The sequence below is a fragment of the Solea solea genome, chromosome 8 (assembly GCF_958295425.1).
Source record: "Solea solea chromosome 8, fSolSol10.1, whole genome shotgun sequence".
Taxonomy (NCBI): Eukaryota; Metazoa; Chordata; class Actinopteri; order Pleuronectiformes; family Soleidae; genus Solea; species Solea solea.
The window spans coordinates 29,723,798-29,750,341 of NC_081141.1; the positions used below are offsets into that span (position 1 = coordinate 29,723,798).

Sequence of the window (26,544 nt, forward strand, 5' to 3'; positions counted from 1 at the left end):
CCAGAACAGAGACGTCTTTTACAAAGACATCTTTTACAGTCGTCTCCAGAACAGAGACGTCTTTTACAGTCGTCTCCAGAACAGAGACGTCTTTTACAGTCGTCTCCAGAACAGATACGTCTTTTACAAAGACATCTTTTACAGTCGTCTCCAGAACAGAGACGTCTTTTACAAAGACATATTTTACAGTCGTCTCCAGAACAGATACGTCTTTTACAAAGACATCTTTTACAGTCGTCTCCAGAACAGAGACGTCTTTTACAGTCGTCTCCAGAACAGAGACGTCTTTTACAAAGACATCTTTTACAGTCGTCTCCAGAACAGAGACGTCTTTTACAGTCGTCTCCAGAACAGATACGTCTTTTACAAAGACATCTTTTACAGTCGTCTCCAGAACAGAGACGTCTTTTACAAAGACATCTTTTACAGTCGTCTCCAGAACAGAGACGTCTTTTACAGTCGTCTCCAGAACAGATACGTCTTTTACAAAGACATCTTTTACAGTCGTCTCCAGAACAGAGACGTTTTTTACAAAGACATCTTTTACAGTCGTCTCCAGAACAGAGACGTCTTTTACGGTCGTCTCCAGAACAGATACGTCTTTTACAAAGACATCTTTTACAGTCGTCTCCAGAACAGAGACGTCTTTTACGGTCGTCTCCAGAACAGAGACGTCTTTTACAAAGACATCTTTTACAGTCGTCTCCAGAACAGAGACGTCTTTTACGGTCGTCACCAGAACAGATACGTCTTTTACAAAGACATCTTTTACAGTCGTCTCCAGAACAGAGACGTCTTTTACGGTCGTCACCAGAACAGAGACGTCTTTTACAAAGACATCTTTTACAGTCGTCTCCAGAACAGAGACGTCTTTTACGGTCGTCTCCAGAACAGAGACGTCTTTTACAAAGACATCTTTTTCATGTCGTCTCCAGAACAGAGACGTCTTTTACGGTCGTCACCAGAACAGATACGTCTTTTACAGTCGTCACCAGAACAGATACGTCTTTTACAAAGACATCTTTTACAGTCGTCTCCAGAACAGAGACGTCTTTTACGGTCGTCTCCAGAACGGATACGTCTTTTACAAAGACATCTTTTACAGTCGTCTCCAGAACAGAGACGTCTTTTACGGTCGTCTCCAGAACAGATACGTCTTTTACAAAGACGTCTTTTACAGTCGTCACCAGAACAGATACGTCTTTTACAAAGACATCTTTTACAGTCGTCTCCAGAACAGAGACGTCTTTTACAAAGACATATTTTACAGTCGTCTCCAGAACAGATACGTCTTTTACAAAGACATCTTTTACAGTCGTCTCCAGAACAGAGACGTCTTTTACAGTCGTCTCCAGAACAGAGACGTCTTTTACGGTCGTCTCCAGAACAGAGACGTCTTTTACAAAGACATCTTTTACAGTCGTCTCCAGAACAGAGACGTCTTTTACGGTCGTCACCAGAACAGATACGTCTTTTACAAAGACATCTTTTACAGTCGTCTCCAGAACAGAGACGTCTTTTACGGTCGTCACCAGAACAGAGACGTCTTTTACAAAGACATCTTTTACAGTCGTCTCCAGAACAGAGACGTCTTTTACGGTCGTCTCCAGAACAGAGACGTCTTTTACAAAGACATCTTTTACAGTCGTCTCCAGAACAGAGACGTCTTTTACGGTTGTCACCAGAACAGATACGTCTTTTACAGTCGTCACCAGAACAGATACGTCTTTTACAAAGACATCTTTTACAGTCGTCTCCAGAACAGAGACGTCTTTTACGGTCGTCTCCAGAACGGATACGTCTTTTACAAAGACATCTTTTACAGTCGTCTCCAGAACAGAGACGTCTTTTACGGTCGTCTCCAGAACAGATACGTCTTTTACAAAGACGTCTTTTACAAAGACGTCTTTTACAGTCGTCACCAGAACAGATACGTCTTTTACAAAGACATCTTTTACAGTCGTCTCCAGAACAGAGACGTCTTTTACGGTCGTCTCCAGAACAGATACGTCTTTTACAAAGACATCTTTTACAGTCGTCTCCAGAGACGTCTTTTACGGTCGTCTCCAGAACAGAGACGTCTTTTACAGTCGTCTCCAGAACAGAGACGTCTTTAACGTCCTCTCAGGTTTCTGTCAAACATGATTGTTGTGAAACAGCAGAAAAGAGGACACTCTTGGGATCCAGGTCTCTGTGCCGACACCAGATCTGGAAACAACATGACGTGTGAGAGCGACTTCACGCCGCAGCCTCGTGATTCGTCCATCTGCCGGGACAAGTGTCTTCACAGAGTCTGAGTCCATGCTGCTGTGGACAGAAGAATCCTGGATGAATGAATGGAATGAACGGAGAATACTTATCTCTTCATATGTTTGATATCAGATCATTCATACGTGACCATGGGAACCCTGAGGTCACAGTAGTCAGGTCACGGCAGTATTAACAAAAAAAAGTCACAGGACTCTGTCACATGACTCTGCGTCTCCAACAATCTAATCCATATGTTTAAGAATTTGTGGTGAAGATGAAGAAAGGATTAATTTGCTGCTGCTGAGCCTTGATGATGATCACATGATCACATGACAAACAAACATACTGAGGAATGACTTATCTCTCACAAACACACACACACACACACTGAATTCCTTAATCCAGACCTCATTGTTATGAACCGTGCAATTACTCAGCCTGGGATTAATAATCCTTGTCTTTCTGAAGATGAACTGATTTTAGTTTAAAGCTCAATCAGTGGATTATTTTACGATCACTGCTGAGTGTGTGTGTGTGTGTGTGTGTGCGTGTGTGTCCTCTCTGGTCACAGCTTGTGTCACCTCAGTGACAGATGTCAGTGAAATCAGCGACAGAAGATCACGCTGATCCTCCTGAAATCACGTGACATGATCCCACCGAGACTCGGAGCTGTGGGAAACATGTCCCTCACCACCACCAGGGGGCAGAGGCACCAGCGTGGCACAGGCACCAGATATGAACAGACTCCACTTTCCTTCTGTGGGTTACCGTGGCAACTGTGGTAGTAAACGACTTTAATGTTCCTGTTAAGACACACAGCAGTGTGTGTGTATGTGTGTGTGTGTGTACCTTGTGTTTTCTGTCACCAGGTCAGACATGTGTTGATGGTCACAGTCACAGAGGGACCAACAGCTGCCGTCCATGCCCGGCCCTTCCTCCTCCCATCATCATCATCATCATCATCACCAGCCCACAAACACAAGCTCCTGCAACACAATGTGACATATGCTCAAAAACTGAGGCATCACACACACACACACACACTCTAACAGTGTGAACCTGACGCTTAAACTTAACCTAATTCTAATGTTTTTGGGGGGGTTTGGTCCTCACAAAGATACTCATACAAGAACACACACAAAGCTCAGCATGTGTGTGTATTACTCACGTTGTAGGGACCTAAACCTGTTTTGAAAATCAAGTCCTCAGAACGTAAATGATGACATTTACAAGGTTAGAGTAAATCTGATGTCCTCTCAAGTCATGGAAACCAGACTGTGTGTGTGCGTCTCTAGCTGCGAGGACAAATGTCTCCAAACAGTTTAGTGTTCTCAGAGCAGCTTTGCATATTCACAGCCGGTTGCCGTGGGCGACCACAGTCGCTGCCACTTCCCATCGTTTCTCACCAAAAATCCTTGACAAAGGTCAGAGACAGTTTGGTTGATGATGATGATGATGACGACGACGACGACGATGAAGATGAAAACTGTGCCTGGCAGCGAGCTTCATCGGCATATGTTCACAGGATCATAAACAGTGTGACATTAAAGATGGAGGATTTACTTCACTTTAATAAAGTGTCTTTTATTAAGTGTCTTTAATATCTTTACTAAAATATCTTTATTAAGTGTCGTTAATAAAGTATTTTATTAAGTGTCTTTAATATCTTTATTAAGTGTCTTTATTAAGTGTCTTTAATGTCTTTACTAAAATATCTTTATTAAGTGTCTTTATAAAGTGTCTTTAATAAAGTGTCTTTAATATCTTTATTAAGTGTCTTTAATGTCTTTACTAAAATATCTTTATTAAGTGTCTTTAATAAAGTTTCTTTATTAAGTGTCTTTTATTAAGTGTCTTTAATATCTTTACTTAAATATCTTTATTAAGTGTCTTTATAAAGTGTCTTTAATAAAGTATCTTTATAAAGTGTCATTATTAAGTGTCTTTAATAAAGTGTCTTTTATTAAGTGTCTAATATCTTTACTAAAATATCTTTATTAAGTGTGTTAATATTTTTACAAAAATATCTTTATTAGGTGTCTTTATAAAGTATCTTTAATAAGTGTCTTTATAAAGTGTTTTTAATAGTGTCTTTATTAAGTGTCATTAATAAAGTGTCTTTATTAAGTGTCTTTAATTGTCTTTATAAAGTGTCTTTAATAAAGTGTCTTTGATAAAGTGTATTTATTAAGTGTCTTTAATAAAGTGTATTTATTAAGTGTCTTTAATAAAGTGTCTTTATAAAGTGTATTTATTAAGTGTCTTTAATAAAGTGTCTTTAATAAAGTGTATTTATTAAGTGTCTTTAATAAAGTGTCTTATAAAGTGTATTTATTAAGTGTCTTTAATAAAGTGTCTTTAATAAAGTGTCTTTAATAAAGTGTCTTTAATAAAGCGTAGTTGGACGCCGTGGTGTTGTATAATTTACAGCAGGTGCAGCTCCATAAATGGAGGCGCAGTAAAAGACAATGTCAGTGGGTTATTAAGTCTTTATTCTACTTTTTATGGATCTCAATCTGTTGTTGTTCGCTGCCATTTTGTGAATGTGTTGAGATTCCAGGGAAACTCGTCACTCTTTTTATTTTTATTATTATTATTTTTACACAGAGACTCTCGGGGCACGACTCTTTCACTGGACATAAAAAAGACACGCTCTCTTTTCTGTCTCTTTATTTTACTGCCTCTGATTCTCTTTAACGCACAAATTATACTCTCTTCTTTAAATTATACATCGTTCTTTAATGCACAAATTATATATCGTTCTTTAACGCACAGATTATACTTTGTTCTTTAACGCACAGATTATGTCGTTCTTTAACGCACAGATTATGTCGTTCTTTAACGCACAGATTATGTCATTCTTTAACGCACAGATTATACTTCGTTCTTTAACGCACAGATTATACGTCATTCTTTAACGCACAGATTATACTTTGTTCTTTAACGCACATATTATACTTTGTTCTTTAACGCACAGATTATATGTCATTCTTTAACGCACAGATTATACTTTGTTCTTTAACGCACATATTATACTTTGTTCTTTAACGCACATATTATGTCATTCTTTAACGCACAGATTATACTTCGTTCTTTAACGCACAGATTATACGTCATTCTTTAACGCACAGATTATACGTCATTCTTAAACACACAGATTATACGTCGTTCATTAACGACAGTGGAGACTCTTGGTGTGAATCTTTCATGAAGACATTCAATAAAAGTAAAACAAAAAATTCATTCAAACTGAATCATTTCCACGTTTGACAAACACTGATCAAACATCTCAAATGGATTCATGGGGAAATTCAGATGAATGGATGAGAATGATCATGATCTTCGTCTTCCTCCTGACTTTAGCATCATTAGCTCTGTGCAGTTGGCTGCAGGCCAACCCCCCCCCCCCCCCTCCTCCTCCTCCTCCTCCTCCTCCCCTGTGACATGTGTTTGTTGATTTAAGTGTCAGAAAATCATCTGTCCACAAACGTCTGTTTCTAAGAAAAACATAATCCAACAAGAGGAAAATCAGAGTTTATGTATGAGGATGAGACGCTGCAGCTCGACCTCTGACCTCGCTCACATGATCCTCCCTCGCCTTCTATCTGACAGAAAAAATTGAAATGAACACCTCCCTTTAATTAATGTAGGAGATGAATTCAGTCAGATTAAAATAAATAAAGCAGCACGTTAAGAGTTTGACCTTTGACACTGTGACCTCACATCACATCATGATTATGGACGTTGAGTTTTGGATTCTACAATGAAATCGGACCCATTTTCAGATAAGAATTGTAACTAATTGATAAACAATAATCAGACAGAGCAGTTAATTAATGCAGCACAGTGCAGGACCTACATGTTTGTTCACTGTGGGCTCCTGTAAAACCACGTCCATGTCCACCATCATGAAAAGTGTCAATAATCCATCCTTAAACCTAACTTCACCATTAATGTGTGTGGGGTGTTGAACAGTGATTAAGGCGGTGAGCACGGTCGGTGGCGTCTGATTACAACGCAGAGAAGAAATTAATCTCTCATTTAACGGCTCGTTTGAAACAATAATGAATAAACATTTAAATTAGCAACAAAGAAACAAAGAGGAAAAGTGTCACTGATGACAACACACACACACACACACACACAGGAATGATCTGTATACTGTATGATTGTGTGTGTGTGTGTGTGGATCACGCCGTGTTTACGACACAGTTCAGCCGTTCACTGCATTCATTTTCATTCCGGCTATTTTTGTTTTAATGCATGTGTGAATCAATTAATTGTGTCATAAAATGGCCGCCGTTAACTGTGTGCAGAAGTTAATGAGTGCGGCATTACCACATCATTACACCAGCTGGCGTAATGGAGCATGTGTTGTTTGTCATAATCTGCAACGCTGACACCACACACACTCATAAATCCTCACTTTTCTTTGCTTTTCTTTAACATTACTGAAGTTTGTGCAGAGATGTTTCCATGGCAACGGCAGGGACACACCTGTACATGTATGACGAAAGTTGTTTTTTTACTTATGAACAGTCATCGTTCACCTGGTGATCCTGAATCACTGATTCATCTCATTTCTTCACCACGTTCGTCACAAAAGTTCCAGAAAACGTTCTCCTGACGCTAAAGCTAAAGCTAACTATGTTCACAGAGAGTGTCCTTTCAAAGTAAAGCTTTGAGAAACTTCTCTGGTGGGAGGAGTTCAGGACAGACAGCTGGGTCCAAAATTAGATCATTTCAATAACGGGCGGAAGACGAAAGAGTCAAAGAAAAGACAAGAAAATCAAGAAAAGACAAGAAAATCAAAAAAAGACAAGAAAATCAAGAAAAGACAGAAAATCAAAGCAGACAAGAAAAACAAGAAAAGACAGAAAAACAAGAAAAGACAAGAAAATCAAGAAGACAAGAAAATCAAGAAAAGACAGAAAATCAAGAAAAGACAAGAAAAACAAGAAAAGACAGAAAAACAAGAAAAGACAAGAAAAACAAGAAAAGACAGAAAAACAAGAAAAGACAGAAAATCAAGAAAATACAGAAAATCAAAGCAGACAAGAAAAACAAGAAAATACAGAAAATCAAGAAAATACAAGAAAAACAAGAAAATAAAATAAAGAAAGGACAAGAAAAATCAAGAAAAGACGGAAAATTAGAGCTGAAACAATTAATTAATCGATTACTAAATTAATCGACAACTATTTTGATAATCGATTAATCAGTTTGAAGCGTTTTTTCATGATTAAAACTAGAGTTCCGATTGTTTCAGCTCCTTAAATGTGAGTATTTTCTTCAAAGAAATCATTACGAGTGAATCATTTTGGTTTGTGGACGTTTGAGAACATCATCATTTCCAGGTTTGACGAACACCGATCAACATTTTTTAAGGTTTTCTGAGATTTTTGGACCAAACCATTCATGGAGAAAATTATAGACAGATTAATCGATTATGAAAAGAATGGATAGTTGGAGCTCTACAGAAAATTAAGACAGCGAAGATAGAAAAGATAATGCAGAGTTGATGAAATAGAGAAGTGTAAAACAGCAGAGGCACATTTCATCCTTGATTCTTTCTTTAATATCTGAATAATCTTATGATTTGTGATCTCTAACAGTTTCCTCATGGTTGTGTGAGTGATTTCCTCTGGTGTTTGTTGTTCTTCAATCATGGTGGGATTTCCCTGACTTTTGTCACGTCGTCACGACAACACTTTAAAATCCCACAAACACAATTTCATATCATCAGAGTTGTTTGTGAACAAGTGCGGGGACTTTGTCAGGATCAATAAAGGTTTAATAAAGATAACGAGCTGCAGGTAATCTCTGTTAATCTGTCTACAGTCACAATGAAAACAAGAAGAAATCAGTGATCTGTTGGTTCTCCTGAGGAAACTTCCTCTCTGCAGTGTTATATGGACGGTGACGGGAAGAAGCTGCATAATTAATTTGTATATTCTCACATGACAGATGTTTGATTTTGGCCATAAAAGTAATTAATAAGAGAGTGAAGGGAGAAGCAGATTGCTGCCAGATTATTTATGAAGACTCCTCACTGAGCCCCAGTGTGTGTGTGTGTGTGTGTGTGATTGTGCCCCGACATCACCTGCTCCTGCGACTGTCCCAGCTGTTAGCCTCGCTGCTAACACTGTAGTCTGTAAACATTTGTTTTAATGTTCCTCTGAACAACACACACACACACTAACACACAAAAATGTAATTGTGTGTTAGTGTGTGTGTGTTTAGCAGCAGCAGCAGCAGGAAGAAGAACAGGATTTACGCCTCAATCTCAGCACTTGTCTTTTTCTCTGATGTTTTACTGCAGCTGCTGTGTGTGTGTGTGTGTGTGTGTGTGTGTGTGTGTGTGTGTGCGTGAGACTTCACTGCAGCACAAACACTGACGACAGGAAGTGAACGTAACCATGACATCAATGTCACACTGAGCACAGTTGATACTGGAGGAACATTCAAATGTGCTGCTGCTGCTCAGGTGGTGATGACGATGATGATGTGTCACCATGTGGTGATCTTCATCATCATCATCATCACACCACTGCAGCAGCGTCTTCTTCAGCTGTGATTAAAAAGACAAAGCTCTGACAGAGACGCACACGAAGGAGGCGATTTAATCAAGGCTGCTTCCTGTGATATACACACCACATTAAACGTGTGTGTGTGTGTGTGTGAGAGAGAGATCGTTGATGTGTGTTCTTTGATCTCTGATGTGTGATCGTTGATCTCTGATGTGTGATCGTTGATCTATGATGTGTGACCTCTGATGTGTGATCTTTGATATATGATGTGTGTTCTTTGATCTATGATGTGTGACCTATGATATATTTTATCTCTGATGTGTGATCGTTGATCCATGATGTGTGACCTCTGATGTGTGATCTTTGATCTCTGTGTGATCTTTGATATATGATGTGTGATCTTTGATCTCTGATGTGCGATCGTGGAACGCAGATGTGTTCTTTGATCTATGATGTGTGACCTATGATATATTTGATCTCTGATGTGTGATCTCTGATGTGTGATATTTGATCTCTGATGTGTGATCGTTGAACTCTGATGTGTGATCTTTGATATCTGATGTGTGATCGTTGAACTCTGTGTTATTTGACCTCTGATGTGTGATCTTTGATCTCTGCTGCGTGGTCTTTGATCTCTGCTGTGTGATCTCTGATCTCTGATGTGCGATCGTGGAATGCTGATGTGTTCTTTGATCTATGATGTGTGACTTATGATATATTTTATCTCTGATGTGTGATATTTGATCTCTGATGTGTGATCGTTGAACTCTGATGTGTTCTTTGATCTATGATGTGTGACCTCTGATGTGTGATCTTTGATCTCTGCTGTGTGATCTTTGATCTCTGCTGTGTGATAGTGGTTCAATCTTCACAGTGTCGACATGAGAGCATGAGGTTGGACACATAGAAGTCAGTGAGCTTTTACATGTAAATGTTACACATATAATACAGATCATATCAGAGGATTATGTCTCTGTCCTTCTGCTCTCATGGTGTCATGACTGATATCACTGAGGCCTTACTGTCACATGTCAATCATTATAATACATAAATATAAGAACAGAAGTGTCTTATTGATGTGAGACAGAAGACACCAGCGCAGGGTGATTCACTCACACTGACACTGAGGGACACTGTGGGACAGTGCAGAACAAGACAATGGACAGAGCAGGACAGGACGATGGACAGGTGAGCAGGGATTCTGAGCACATAATTGTGCAGATGTGTCTGATTAATGACTAATGCATTTGAAATTAATTACAGAGCGATAAATTAGACACAGGGAACTGAGTCTTTCTCTTTGTTGAAGGATAAATAGAGAGATGAAATCTAATGAAGAAAGAGGAGACACTGATCATAAAGACATACATTTGCATACTAATTAAAGCACACTAATAACCCTACCAGTGTTCTGGAGTTAAGTCATAACCATAACTTCTCTGCTTCTGCTGCTCAAGCTTTTCTCTGTGCTTCTTAAACTTTGCTGCTCAATGCAAGTGTGTGTGTGTGTGTGTGTGTGTGAGTGAGTGTGTAACACACACACACACACACACACACACACACTCACTCGCCCTCCACACGGGGGTTAAACGTCCGCTCAATCTGTTAATTGCAAGATTTTATAATTCAAAAGGAAGAGCTGCAAAGACCTGCGATAAATCACACAGAGTTTTAATGAATTTAACTTTATGACTGTGTGTGTGTGTGTGTGTGTGTGTGTGTGTGCGCACATCTACAGCCGCTGTTTCATAAAAACTACAACAATTCAGTGGATTCACAAACTTTCACAGTTATTTTGATCATTCTTATTAATCTGTAGATTTTTTTGATTTTTTTTACTCCATTAATGAATTCGATGCTTGGTCCAGAAAAAGTCACGAACTGTTGATCAGTGTTTGTCAAAGTATGTTACATACATGTATATGTAATAGTCGGTGATTCATCTCTGTAAGATAATAGTAGAGCTGCTAATATTATCATACACAGAATCTACTCAGTGGATTCATTTAGACATATTTCAATTTGGTTATCAAAGAGATTTTCACAAAATGAATGCTGTAAATCTTTAACCTTAAAAGTATTAATGTATTAATTAATCTATTTGATAATGGATTATTAAGTTTGAGTGTTTCTTTTTAAATAATGAAATGAAACAAAGTTTAATTCTGCAGATTGTTAAATGTAAATAATTTGACTCCATCAAACAAACAGTGTATGTTCAGTGTATTTAAGAGTGTTTTCAGTGTATGCAGCTTTACATGCACATATATCTCTTACTGTATATCAGGATCCAGACTTAAACATACACACAGGTTATTTGTAAGTCACACAGACTTCGTTGCACCTCTTAATAAAAGTGAATTTCCTGTCATCTTTTAAAGAAAGGTTAAATGAGAGGAAAAGTCCTCAGAGTTGGAGAACAAAGATGGAATCCAGCTAAATAAAAGTAGTAATTAAGTGAAGTATTGATGTGGTTAGAGAGCTTCCTGTCGGGGGGATACGTCACTCTTAATCAAATGTAGAACACTTACAATTAAACATACTCTGCTGCTTTAATCCCCCGCTGGCTGAAAAACTGAATATAGTGTAATTACTATTTCACATGTGTCTAATGTGACTGGGGCTGGGTTCAGAAATATGTCATTGATGATGATGATTGATGCATTATAATTACACATTCCTCTATCCTGTCTAAGCTTTTCCATCGTATTACCCCGCGAGGCCACTAAGCCACTGTAGCACTCCCATTACACAGGCAGATTTAAAAAGGGTTACAAAACCTTTATCTACCCATTTAAGAACATATATGGGCTCACGCTATGATCCACCAGAGTGCAGCGAGCAGAAGAAAAGCCTTTGTGCAGCTCAGACAATGTACTGACCATAAATCTCTAATAGCCTTTAGGATTAAAGAATATGCTCTCTGAGTTTAATTACATATTGCTTCTGAGAGGTTTACGCTGCTGGTACAGAGACGCACGGAGACACACACACACACACACAGACATGAAGGACAGACAGACAGACAGACGGAAAATTAACGGCAGGATTTATTTATTTAAACTTTCTGTGTTAATGCATCGGAGCTCAGCGACGACTGGCTGCAGTAACGAGAGGAGAATCACGATACGTCCTCTCCTCACTACACTTCATCATTCATCTATGGATTATTTTATCAATAAAACATCAGGAAATATTGATCAGTGTTTCTCAAACATCTAGTTTTCACATTTAAGAAGCTGAAAAATCTGAAAATCTGACAATAAAATAGTTGGCAATTCATTTGGTTATCAATTAAGCTATACTTTAAACATATTTACTGTATGTAATGCTATAACAGAGGACCTTTGACAAAAGACTCACTCTCCCACACCAAAGTCCACAGAGAAAATCAGTGACTTTAACATCTCACACACACACACACACACACACACACAGCTGCCTCCATCACTAAGTTCCAATGTCTTAATTTGTCACTTCAGTGTTTGGAATCTAACGTTCAGATTGACCTCAGTGACACAAAGTGACCACACGAGGCAGCAGATTCTCTCTCTGAGGTTTGGTGTGGGAGAGTGAGTGGTTTACAAACGTCAGTGCGGTAAAGACGTGATCATGTGACGTAGAGATCGTAGAGACTTAAACTGACAGATGTTATTCACTGAGTCTTTTGTTACGTGTGTCAGTAAACCTGACACAGACACAGTGAAACAGTGAAACACTGTTGACTTTGGTTGTTTCTGGCTGTGTCAGTAACAATTAACCAGGATAACAAAGGGACAGAGAATCCAGTGTGGTTTATTCTCACTACCACAGTAAACAATGGAACTTTTCTGTCTTGGTGCAGCAGCAGCACTTTGTGTCTTCGTCCTTCTCTGTCACACTCAGCTGAAAATCATCAGGTACTGGCTCCTCAATGATAATGTATTCTCTCTTATTTGACTTTTTAATGGGCTTTGGCCTAATTACCATCACATGGTTCCTCAGATGTGAGCAGGAGAGACAGAGCTCAGGAGTCAGGGAACAAAGGAGGTCAGATTCCGAGGTGTTGGCACGTGGCCTGATCCGCTCCGGCGCTCCGGTGATCCGGCGCTCCGGTGCTCCCCCTCTGCCCCGCGTCTGCACAATGATAAATTTTCCCCTTGAACATGATGTCAATATGTTGATGTTCCTTCCTTTATTAAGACGCCATCCAACTGATAACAAGTCCTGCTGTGTGTTAGCAACATAAATAATGAGAGGAGAGACCGAGGAACGGCAGGTGGCTTTTGGCACCAAGAAATAATCAGACTTGATGTGGAAAATAAAGTAAAAGGACCCATCTGTTCACGGCGGGGGGAGGCGAAAAAACACGTTAACATATTGTCAGCAACATTATGAAATACACAGTTAATAATTGAGTCATGGCACACGGCTCCGGACACTTGTTTTAAGTAATCTAACAGAAGCGAGCCGGGCGCGGCTTCAAGACTTCAAATTAGCCGCAGATTTGCTCGCTCATGACTTGACCGCCGGCCATTTTTTACACACACGCTGCCAATTATTCACTCAGAGGGTTGAAGGAGGAAGAGTTAGCAAAGCCATGCATGTAATGCTGAAATAATTATCTCTCATCGCACACCGGCCAACAAACAGCAGACGGGGAAACTAAACTGGTTCACCACAGAGACCAGACCCAGACTCTTCAAGACCACCGAGTGAAGTTTATTCAATTAAAGACAGAAGGAAGAGAGTCAAAGAACCAAGTGTTATCAACAAACAACTAACTTTTCCTCTTAAAACGGCCAGAGCAGCACACTGATTTTAATACTGAACACAATCAACAGAAAAATGAGAGAAACTAGAAAATATTCACATTTAAGAAGCTGAAAAATGACAGAAAACATTCAAACCTGTGAATAAATCATCAATTTAATTTACTAATCTTATAATAATGGACTTATGTCAAATGTGATGATTCTGATGTGCTAAAATATCATTGGTTTTACAACAAAACAAACAATTTAAATGACTTTTTCCACCACTTCAAAGAAGGAAAAACTGACGAATATGAGTCAGTGAAGTGTTTACTAAATTTATCATCCATTTTTTTTATAATCGATTCATTGATTTGTGGTTTTGCCATTTTTCAGCGTCTTAAATTTGAATATTTTCTACTTTCTGTCATTTTTCAGCTTCTTAAATGTGAATATTTTCTACTTTCTGTCATTTTCAGCTTCTTAAATGTCAATATTTTCTACTTTCTGCCATATTCAGCTTCTAAAAAGTGAATATTTTCTACTTTGTCACTTTTCAGCGTCTTAAATGTGAATATTTTCTACTTTGTCATTTTTCAGCTTCTTAAATGTGAATATTTTCTACTTTGTCATTTTCAGCTTCTTAAATGTGAATATTTTCTACTTTGTCATTTTTTCAGTTTCTTAAATGTGAATAATTTCAGCTTTCTGTAATTTTTCAGCTTCTTAAATGTGAATATTTTCTACTTTCTGTCATTTCCAGCTTCTTAAATGTCAATATTTTCTACTTTCTGTCATTTTACAGTGTCTTAAATAGAATATTTTTTACTTTATCATTTTTCAGCTTCTTAAATGTGAATATTTTCTACTTTGTCATTTTCAGCTTCTTAAATGTGAATATTTTCCGCTTTCTGTCATTTTCAGCTTCTTAAATTTCAATATCTTCTACTTTCTGTAATTTTTCAGCTTCTTAAATGTGAATATTTTCTACTTTCTGTCATTTTTCAGCTTCTTAAATTTCAATATCTTCTACTTTGTCATTTTTCAGCTTCTTAAATGTGAATATTTTCTACTTTCTGTCATGTTTCAGCTTCTTAAATGTGAATATTTTCTACTTTCTGTCATTTTTCAGCTTCTTAAATGTCAATATTTTCTGCTTTCTGTCATTTTCAGCTTCTTAAATTTCAATATCTTCTACTTTGTCATTTTTCAGCTTCTTAAATGTGAATATTTTCTACTTTCTGTCATTTTTCAGCTTCTTAAATGTCAATATTTTCTGCTTTCTGTCATTTTCAGCTTCTTAAATTTCAATATCTTCTACTTTGTCATTTTTCAGCTTCTTAAATGTGAATATTTTCTACTTTGTCATTTTTCAGCTTCTTAAATGTCAATATTTTCTGCTTTCTGTCATTTTCAGCTTCTTAAATTTCAATATCTTCTACTTTGTCATTTTTCAGCTTCTTAAATGTGAATATTTTCTACTTTGTCATTTTCAGCGTCTTAAATATGAATATTTTCTTCTTTCTGTCATTTTTCAGTTTCTTAAATGTGAATATTTTAACATAATTTCCACAAACACTGATAAATATTTTTCCACATTTCTCATCATTTATGGGCCAAACAACTCCTCGATTAATGGTGAAAATAAAGGACAGATGAATGGATTATGAAAAGCTACTCTTTTTTAAATAAGCGTGTTTTATAAAGAGCTGCAGGACAAGAATAAAAGCCACATCTTTAAGTGGAAACTTGTCAAACTCATGTAACTCTCCATCCTGTGATTTTCTTTTTAATTCTCTTGTCCGTCTCGAGGCTCTTTTCCAGTCTTGTTTCAATTAAAAACCAACACTGGGCTACAACAGCAACAGGAGGAAGAGGAAGAAGAAGGAGGAGGAGAAAAGAAACCCACTCACACACACATCTGCCCCAAAATGGCCGCTCCTGAATCCTGGCAGGGAAACATTATTCCTCATCAAACTCTCTAATAAATACTCCAGGTCCTTGGAGACTTCAATGAACCTGAGGAGAAACAGTGTCTATACCCACGAGCAAAGAAGGCCATTACAGCCTGCACTGGAAGATTTAATAGGTGTCATAATTTATCATGTAAACCCAAAAGTGTTTCTTAATTAAGTGCGGACGTTAATGAATTTTTTAATTTGATCCCTGTAAGTACTTTGCCATGCTAATTGCAATATTCCACACATTAGTTATCGGCTATTGCCCTTGGCTATTTGCTGTCGTCAGGGAGGAGAGGGGATGAGGAGGGGGGAGGCAGCCGCTCATCTCCCTCAGCCCGACTTCATTAACACACTTGCAGCCCAAAGCTCAAACTTCAGAGGCGGCACCACCAACAGGCACCAGTCTGTGTGTGTGTGTTCAGTGGCATTATTCCTCGTATATTCAGATATTCTAGCCTATAATGATGCAGAGTTCAGAGTGTCAAACTAACGAGATGCATTCAAGACACCTCGTAAATCCCAGCACATAAAGTCCACTGACCTGATACTTGCTGCTGCCACCTTGTGGTCATAGATTTCCCACAGATAAGGTCATTATTGACGTAGAGTCTTATGGACAGTCTCAGTAACTGATCAACTTTTTCCTAAAAAAGTTAATCAAATCACGATCTCTGATACATAAATAAATATCAATATAAATAATATAAAGTGCTTTATAAGTTTTTCCTGTGTCAGACTTTAGAGGTCTCTGCTGTAAAATTAACATCATAATATTTTTAATGTACATTTTCTTCATTGTAAAAAATAAAATAAACAAATAAATAAATCGCTGTAGAGGGCGCTAGCATAGAAGTGGAGGATGTAGCAGCTTATTCCGTTGATTCAGTCATTCGTCACATCAGAGGATCTGATATGTGATGATACTTTAACGGCCCAAACCAATACTGATTTACTAATTATTGATGAAGAACAGTCACAGTGTGATTCTGTGATAAGTTCTGTGATAAGTTCTGAGATAAAGTCTGAAATAAGTTCTGTGATAAGTTCTTTGACAAATATCAGGCGCAACAAAAATGTCATGATGATCCTGATCAAAACAAGTGTGAGTCAATGTGATATTATCATAAGAATCTGCTTTAAACTCTTTAAACGACATCACACACATTTGGGTCAGAAGAAAACTATAAATCAATTACTATTATAACTATTTATTTATAATAATTCAATATATTATTGAATATTTTCTACTTTCTGTCATTTTCAGCTTCTTAAATGTGAATATTTTCTACTTTGTCATTTTTAGCTTCTTAAATGTGAATATTTTCTTCTTTCTATCATTTTCAGCTTCTTAAATGTGAATATTTTCTACTTTGACATTTTTAGCTTCTTAAATGTGACCATTTTCTTCTTTCTGACATTTTCAGCTTCTTAAATGTGAATATTTTCTACTTTGTAATTTTTAGCTTCTTAAATGTGACTATTTTCTTCTTTCTGACATTTTCAGCTTCTTAAATGTGAATATTTTCTACTTTGTCATTTTTAGCTTCTTAAATGTGAATACTTTCTTCTTTCTGTCATTTTTAGCTTCTTAAATGTGAATATTTTCTACTTTGACATTTTCAGCTTCTTAAATGTGAATATTTTCTACTTTGACATTTTTAGCTTCTTAAATGTGAACATTTTCTTCTTTCTGTCATTTTTAGCTTCTTAAATGTGAATAGCTTCTTTCTTAAATGTGAATATTTTCTACTTTGACATTTTTTAGCTTCTTAAATGTGAATACTTTCTACTTTGACATTTTTAGCTTCTTAAATGTGAACATTTTCTTCTGTCATTTTTAGCTTCTTAAATGTGAACATTTTCTTCTGTCATTTTTAGCTTCTTAAATGTGAATACTTTCTACTTTGACATTTTCAGCTTCTTAAATGTGAATATTTTCTACTTTGACATTTTTAGCTTCTTAAATGTGAACATTTTCTTCTGTCATTTTTAGCTTCTTAAATGTGAATACTTTCTACTTTGACATTTTCAGCTTCTTAAATGTGAATATTTTCTACTTTGACATTTTTAGCTTCTTAAATGTGAACATTTTCTTCTTTCTGTCATTTTCGGCTTCTTAAATGTGAATAGCTTCTTTCTTAAATGTGAATATTTTCTACTTTGACATTTTTAGCTTCTTAAATGTGAACATTTTCTTTTGTAATTTTTAGCTTCTTAAATGTGAATACTTTCTACTTTGACATTTTCAGCTTCTTAAATGTGAATATTTTCTACTTTGACATTTTTAGCTTCTTAAATGTGAACATTTTCTTTCTGTCATTTTTAGCTTCTTAAATGTGAATACTTTCTACATTGACATTTTTAGCTTCTTAAATGTGAACATTTTCTTCTGTCATTTTTAGCTTCTTAAATGTGAATACTTTCTACTTTGTCATTTTTAGCTTCTTAAATGTGAATAGCTTCTTTCTTAAATGTGAATTTTTTTCTACTTTGACATTTTTAGCTTCTTAAATGTGAAAATTTTCTTCTTTCTGTCATTTTTAGCTTCTTAAATGTGAATATTTTCTGGCTTCTTTGCTTCCTAAAACAAAGAAATCATTCAAACTCAATTATTTTGGTTTGTGGACAAAAACAAGACATTTGAGAACATCATCATTTTTGACAAACAATATTTTTCTATTTTAATTCTATTTTATTCATTCATTCTCCAACACATGTACTGAAAATTAAGATTTAGAGGAAACAGCTAAAACATGTAGCTAAACATTACCAATATTTAAAAATCAAATAAACATCATAAGAAAGTTACCAAAAACAGATGAAAAACAAACTTATTTTTGGTGAGAAACAAGAATCTTGAATGAGTGTGTGATAAATCACGAGGTCCTGGGATGACTGGAAACATGCAGCTCCCCCTTGTGGCACTTCAAAGTAAATCACTAAGACTGTACATTGGTGATCTGGACAGGATTTTCTAATGTGACAAGTTAACGATGATCAGGTGAAATCCCTGATATTTGGCGTGATGTTACTGTGAGTGAATATCAGCATCTGTTAGCTCAGAGCGCTAAAGCCTCTGTGCTACAGACCAGAGTAATCAGTAAGTGAGCTATTTAAAGTGACTGATGCGAGCGGCGCTCGCTCTTGATGACTCCCTTTGTATCCAGAGTCTCACTATCACTGGTGGCAGCTTCATATTGTTCACTGCAATTAATCTGCTGGAGAAACACAATAATGGAGTTGCCAACTGCTGCCTGTGCTAGTGTTTTATTAATCAACTGCAATTAGGCAGCGCTGCGATGTCCTTAGGATGACTTTTTCAGAGCAGGACGCCAACACGGCTGCAGAGGCGTCGCTGCTGCTGCTGCTGCTGCTGCTGCTGCTGCTGCTGCTGCTCGCATCACATCACAGCTGTGATGTGCAACAATGTGAGGAATTAGGCCACTCACCAACTGAGCTGCACTGTTTTGGCTGCAGCTCCCAAGTTTGTCGGCATTTTCAACACACGTGTGTGAGACTGAATCACACTGTAAAAGTCCAGCTGTCTGTCTGTACGCCTGTGTGACAATAATAATAATAATAATAAATAATGTGCGTATATGTTTGAGTCTGTGTCCTGATATACGAGATATATGTGGATATAAAGCTGCACACAGGTGGTTTCTCTGCACTCATGCACACTGTAAAAATACTGTAAAATAAATATAATCCACTGTTCATGATGTGTATCACATGATCTGAAAAAAGATAAAACCTGCTTTATGTCTTTAAATGAACGATACAATCATACTGCCGATAAATATGATCAAATTCTGCTATAACGAATAATCAGGCTGAAAATTAAAGAGGTGACTTTTTTAAATGTAGTTTTGTTGATTCCATGTATTTATTTTCAAATCAATATTTATAGTCCTTCAGTTATATCACACATTTATTTAATATAATAAATATTATGAGGATTACGATCCACAATCCCAGGCCAGGTCTGGTCACATGTCACCACATACAGATATATTATACATACAGTATATTAGATCTGAGGACCACATGCTGCTGCTGCTGCTACTGAGTTTCATTTCATTATCCATCAATCTTTCAAAAAACATCTTGTTTTTGTCCACAAACACAAACTGATTCAGTTTGAATGATTTCTTTGTTTTATGGAGCAAAGAAAGCAGAAAATGTTCACTTTTAAGAAGCTGAACAGAAGACTTGTGTCATAAAACCTACGTCAGTTTAAGTCTTCCATATCTTAGTAATAAGTGTTTGAGTTTGTCCTCGTGTCTGTCAGTCCTGTACGTTCACAGCTGTAACTCCTCTGAATCCTACACTTTACCTCTTATGATCATTGTTAAACGATTGTCTCGTAAAATACAGAATTATACACGGAGGTTAAACAGTTAAAGAGAAAAGCTTCTGCATGATCTCACTGCAGGTGAATTATAAAAGTTCTATTTTAAATGGATTTAAAGTGTATATATTACATGGTGTGTGATGTTTCTGCTGGTGAAGATGGATTTGATAAGCCCTTTAATTTAACCAAAGCCAAAGGAACACAAGGCCATTAACACAAATGTTTTATCCTCAAGCCCCGCCCCCTTCATGTCATGACATTCAAAGCTTAACCTCGACAAAGATAAAAAGAAAAAAAAAAACGTCCCCATTAATGTTTCATGAAGTAATTCCACGCATATGAAGAAACTCAGGAAAAAAGCTGTTGACATTATCCCGCCGATGGCTGTCGGAGCATCTGCACAGGAAATGTATTTAATATTCCCGAGGTTGTCTCTGTCGTCTTACACTGTGACATGAGCCTGGGATGATAATCCCTCAGAGATTAAATTAAATGTAGGCTGCAGTGTTTAGTGCTGCTATTGTTTTCATTAGTGCTGAAAGGAATTGTTCTGGCTACTGTGGATGATATTAAATCCTGCTTCTGGGTTAGCACTTGACATCCATACCCCCCCCCCCCCCCACACACACACACACACACACACACACACACTGATACAACATAATGTCACTCAGGACACATAATCTCCAAGCAGCAGGTTAGCATTATAGTTTTTAACTACACTTAGTGGTTACTAAAATACACATTTGTGGTATTAAAATAAATCTTCTGTTGAGATAAAAGCAGAAGGTGCACTACCCCCCCCCCCCCCAACACACACACACTTCAAAGAGCTTCAAGCTCATCTTCACTTCAGAGAGGTGAACGGTGGGCGGGGCCTCGGATGATGATGATGATGATGAGTGCAGTAAATCAGCTGTGTTTCTAACAGTAACAGTCTACAGGTTTACTGTGCCAGATGAAGATTGTGCACAGTCTGGGATTAGAGGGAACAGCGAGAAGCCTCATTCAGTCAGCGTGGCGGCTCACATGTGCATGACCAGTTTTCCAATGATTCTTGTGTTAATGCACAAAAACGTTTAAAATGAATAGTTCTAACCGTGGTTTTGTGAGGTGTGCGTTACATTGACTGCGGGTCTGCAGGTGACTGCGCTCTGTGTGCGCCGTGAGCTCAACAAGCAGCCACGACTTCCAACAACAGAAAGATACAAACTTTATCCACTTGTGTGTGTGCGATATCGACGTCACATGTTCACATCTTTATCTCGCTGTGACACACACACACACACACACACAGAAGTGACAAAATCAGACATTTGAACACAGTGATGGAGGAGGCGGCGGCAGCAGTGTGTGATGTTAAAATCACTGATTTTCTCTATGAGGTTTGGTGTGGGAGAGTGAGTGGTTTACAAACTTCAGTTTAACAGTGAGATAAAGACGTGATCATGTGACAGATATCATAGACTTAAACTGACAGAGATTTTATTACACAAGTCTTTTTTGTTTTTTTATATTGCCCCCTGCAGGTAGCTGTGGTTTCACCCACCTCTCTTCTGTTACTTCAGTCATTAAAAGCTTGTCCATGCAGTTCAGTCATAAAGTGAAATTACGTCTAGTGATGGTAAAGCTGTGGCGAGTAAAAAAAAAAATTAAATACACTTGTCCCTCTAACAAGGTCAGTGATGGTAGTTACAGGGTCAGTGCTAAAAGTCTAACTTTATTACATCCATTACAGTATTTTTATATTTCAAAACTGATAAGATCATGATATATCTTGTTCAGTAATTGTATTTCCTTATTCAGAGGCCATTTTAAGTTGGCAAACGCATTGCTGAGAACAAAAGTGGATTGTGTGAACATTAAAAGTAATTAGAGCTGCAACTAATGATTATTTTCATCATCACTTCATCCATTGGTTATTGGATTAGAAAATGTGTTAAAACATTGATCAGTGTTTGTCTTGTTTTTGTCCACAAACTAAAAATGATTCAGTTTAAATGATTTCTTTGTTTTAAGGTGAAAAGAAACCAGAAAATATTCACATTTAAGAAGCTGAAAATGACAGAAACTAGAAAATATTCACATTTAAGAAGCTGAAAAATGACAGAAACTAGAAAATATTCACATTTAAGAAGCTGAAAAATGACAGAAACTAGAAAATATTCACATTTAAGAAGCTGAAAAATGACAGAAACTAGAAAATATTCACATTTAAGAAGCTGAAAATGACAGAAAATAGAAAATATTCACATTTAAGAAGCTGAAAATGACAGAAAATAGAAAATATTCACATTTAAGAAGCTGAAAATGACAGAAACTAGAAAATATTCACATTTAAGAAGCTGAAAATGACAGAAAATAGAAAATATTCACATTTAAGAAGCTGAAAATGACAGAAACTAGAAAGAATTCACATTTAAGAAGCTGAAAATGACAGAAAGTAGAAAATATTCACATTTAAGAAGCTGAAAATGACAGAAAGTAGAAAATATTCACATTTAAGACGCTGTAAAATGACAGAAAGTAGAAAATATTCACATTTAAAAAGCTAAAAAATGACAGAAAGTAGAAAATATTGACATTTAAGAAGCTGAAAAATGACATAAAGTAGAAAATATTCACATTTAAAAGCTGAAAAATGACAGAAAGTAGAAAATATTCACATTTAAGAAGCTGAAAAATGACAGAAAGTAGAAAATATTCACATTTAAGAAGCTGAAAAATGACAGAAAGTAGAAAATATTCACATTTAAGAATATTTACATTTAAGAAGCTGAAAATGACAGAAAGTAGAAAATATTCACATTTAAGAAACTGAAAAATGACAGAAACTGATTTTAATTATTAAAAAAATACACAAACTGATTAATCGACTATTAAAATATTTACTTTAGTAATCAATTCATAATCAATAATTGTTGCAGCTTGTAAAAAAAACCAAAACATTCCTTTCTGGCTGACTCTGGCTTTTAGTCAGTGAATGAGTCAATTAGTTAGTTAGTTAGTTAGTTTTATGGCACTTGACGTCTGTAATGCTGAATAAAATAATTTAATCCATGTGAACATTTTCATTTAAAACAACCACGAAAACTGAGACACAGCCGAGTGAGTGACAATCACCTTGTGCTGGTCGACTCACGGTGGTCCAGCTGAGCTCAGTCCATCCAGGTGAGCTCAGTCCATCCAGGTGAGCTTAGTCCATCCAGGTGAGGTCAGTCCCTGTGGGGGAGGTGGTGGTTTGTGGACGGTCCATCCCTGCAACTGCAGGTTTGATCCCCTGACACACGGCGCTGCCCCTCCTTCACCCCGGCGTGGCCGATCAAGCTGTTTCAGCAACTGGAAGAGATCACAAGTTAAACACTCATTATTTTAATTCCATGCTAATCATGTGTTAATGAGACTAATCCTCACAATGATTCAGGTAATTTGCTTAATGACTGCCTCGAGTCCAGATTACAGCAATCAGTCACGTTTGATAAGACAGCGGGGGGGGGGGGCGGAGGAGTGGAGGACGGGGAACAGGTGAAGGCCAGCAGGTCTCCAGAGGAGACGAGACGCGAGAGGTCGATGACCTTCTCTCACCTCTGAGACGTTGATGTCTCTGCTGTGTTCAGTTACTCATTCTAAGTCATGACGCTGATGCTGAACATACGTCCGACAACACGAGCGACTCTTCATCAGAACAGAGACAGAGAGGAAGACCCTGCACTTTTAACTCTTCTTCACTGACACAGATATCTTTATATGGATATTGATTATCACAGTCTTGTGATATAATTGATATCGTGGACCCTGTGATTCACGCCCTACTTTAAAAAAAAAAAAAAACACTCAAACTGATTAATCAATTAACAAAATAGTTGACAATTAATTTAGTAATAATTAATAATTAACGCATCATTGCAGCCGTAATATAAACATTAATATTATTTATATAGTGCCTTTTAAATATGTTAGAGAGTGGTTTACAGGACATTAATGAACATCAGATAATACAAAATAAAAGACACTCAGATGGCAGACAAATAAAATAAGAAAATCTGAGATCAAAGTCTAAAGCACAATGAAGAAAATTTATTTATATATATATATAATTTTTTATTTTTAAATTCCTTAGTAACTCTGAGTACTAATAACTTAGAATTATTTTAAAATGAACCAGAAGCTTAAAAACAGCAGTAATATTCATCTTTTATTGTTTTTTATGTAAAATCTGACTTCACTAACAAGAATCTCTATAAACAAACTTTTACTGGTAAAAAATATAAAATAAACATGGTTTAAAAGAATAAATGTTTCCCTCCACACTGAAGTCACTGTGCTGATTATTAAACATTACACAACATAATACAACATCATATAAAACGTTATACAACATTATTAAACATTATAAAACTAGCATTTACTCGTGTAGCATCGGGCTGTGTTAGCTTTTAGCTAAGCTAGCGAGCTAAACACACGGTTCGCCCGGACATTTTAATGTTAGTGTTGGTTTAATGACGTCAGTCTGTTAATGTCTCACCTGTTAAATCGTTCCGTTGCGTTTTCGTCTCGGTTTCGCGTCGTTTTCTCTTCATAAAATTAAAGTTAATTCAACTTTAGCCTCAGGAGAGAATCTGCTTCAAACCGCGGGTGGAAGAAGCCCCGCCCCCAGCGCCCGCGCCACACGGTCCCTGATTGGCTCTTTGTGAACTCGGGCGGCTGCTGATTGGTCAGAAACAAGGAAGTGTCAATAAACCAACAAACACGCAGAGTGAGGCGGGACTTCAGGTGGATTTGAAACTCTGGATTCATTTAGAGTTTTGTTTATTTATTTAAACTTTAATGGTTTTAAATTAATATTTTAATCTGTAAAAAGTGAGAAAAGTAAAAATAATGTCATTAAAAAAAATGTATAATGTACAGGTGGATCAGCCAATCACAGACAGGTAAATGGGTCTCCGCCCTCTTTCTCAGTCAATTCATGACTGACATAAATATTAAGTCATTATTAGGGAGGTTTTTAAAACATGATTTTAAAAAATATATATATATATAACAACAACAGCAAAAAGTTGAAGAAGAGAAATAAACCTCAATCCTGTTTAAACACAAATAATCTGTAAATCTAATTTAACTGTAACCAGATTAAGGTCTGACACTGTTTTATGATAAATTATGTGAGGATTTAATGTGATACAAATAAAATGCAGGACAATGTTCACTCAGTCATCAATAAACAGGTTTACTGATCAATAATCTTTCATTTTAATGGAAATCCAATGATCTGAGGAGATCACATGACAGTTCACAGAGTGACAGAGAGAGGGCGCCAAATCTCAGTCCCACCAATTCATACTTTACTGAAGAAGATATTCTGAAATAGTATTGATTATATTTTCATTGTAAACTGTCCATAAGGTGGCGCCATATCATATCTCGTTCGTGAGCGATCATCCGTCACAGAGAAGTGTGTTTGTCCATGGTAGTCTGGTGGGAGGAGCTTATGACAATAATAATAATGATGATAATGATAATGATAATAATAATAATAATAATAAGCTTGGCTGTGTGTAGTTGGTGTGGAGCAGACATCGTTGACAAATCACCGCTGCATAATGAGCTGCTAACAAACATAAATCCTTCTCTCCTGCATTTTTACTGTCATCAAAACAAATGCTCATTAGCCTTTTATGAGGGATGGTGTGAATAATAAATAGATACTAATTACCCCCCCCCCCCCCCATCACAAATGCAAATGTGTGAATTAAAAGCAGCGGGCAGTAAAACAAAAGAGCTGCGGTCACGGCCTCCGAGTGTTTGTACAGTCGTTGAGTTATTGAGCAATTAATGTGTTTAAATGCATTTTTGTGTCCACTTTCTTTACGTTAATGCATTCACTCATTCATCACCACAGGTTGTTATTTTTTCTTTCAGCAGCAGCAGCAGCTTTGTGAGATCAGAGAGTCAAGCTTTGGTCGTTAGTGTGAGAAACAGCACGAGCACAAACAGAGCGAAACAAAATCATCTGCAAGTGACTTTCACTTTTCAATGATGATGATGATGATGATGATGATGATGATGATGATCTCTTACATGCAAACAAACCAAAAGCATTAGACAGCATTACTGTGGATTTAAAGACAATGGCACTTAGTCAAATCTGCATCAGCGTATTTGTCACCTAAATCACAGATAACCTACATTTTCACTCTAATCTGAGCTGAAACAAAGAGCGCTGTACACAGGGTTAGACATGTTTCACATGCTGACAGACAATGGACTTAAGAGTCAACACACACACACAAACCCAACAATCACAGAAACCTGGTTTACATTTAAAATTCAGTTCTCTCTGTTTTTAAGCATTGATACACTTTAACATGTAACAATACTCCATTACTGATAGTAAATACAAATGAAATCTTTCTGCGATCTCTACGTCACACGACCACGTCTTTATCTCACTGTTAAACTGAAGTTTGTAAAGCACTCACTCTCCCACACCAAAGTCCACAGAGAAAATCAGTGATTTTAACATCACACACACACACTGCTGCCTCCATCACTAACTTCTAATTAGTTATTTAGTAAAATTCTGCGTTCAGATTAACATCAGTGACACAAAGTGACCACACGAGGCAGCAGAGGACCAGCAGCGTTTGAGACACCTTTTTTTAATTAATAAAGTTGTATTTTCTGAGATGAATGAATGAATATAATCCACCACATTA

At 36.9% G+C, this 26,544-nt stretch overlaps 1 long non-coding RNA gene across 3 annotated transcripts; it reads right to left on the reverse strand.

Moving 5' to 3' along the window:
- Positions 1–1,920: 1,920 nt before the first annotated feature.
- On the reverse strand, positions 1,921–24,484 carry LOC131464375 (uncharacterized). Of its 3 annotated transcripts, none has more exons than XR_009241166.1 (4): positions 24,354–24,484; positions 22,952–23,167; positions 3,100–3,236; positions 1,921–2,304 (listed from the first exon to the last, which is right to left on the reverse strand). It is a non-coding gene; the product is annotated as an uncharacterized LOC131464375 (long non-coding RNA). The 3 variants fall into 3 exon arrangements; XR_009241165.1 differs by having other exon boundaries at positions 1,921–2,307; XR_009241167.1 differs by lacking the exons at positions 1,921–2,304; positions 3,100–3,236 and adding an exon at positions 11,944–12,896.
- Positions 24,485–26,544: the final 2,060 nt, after the last annotated feature.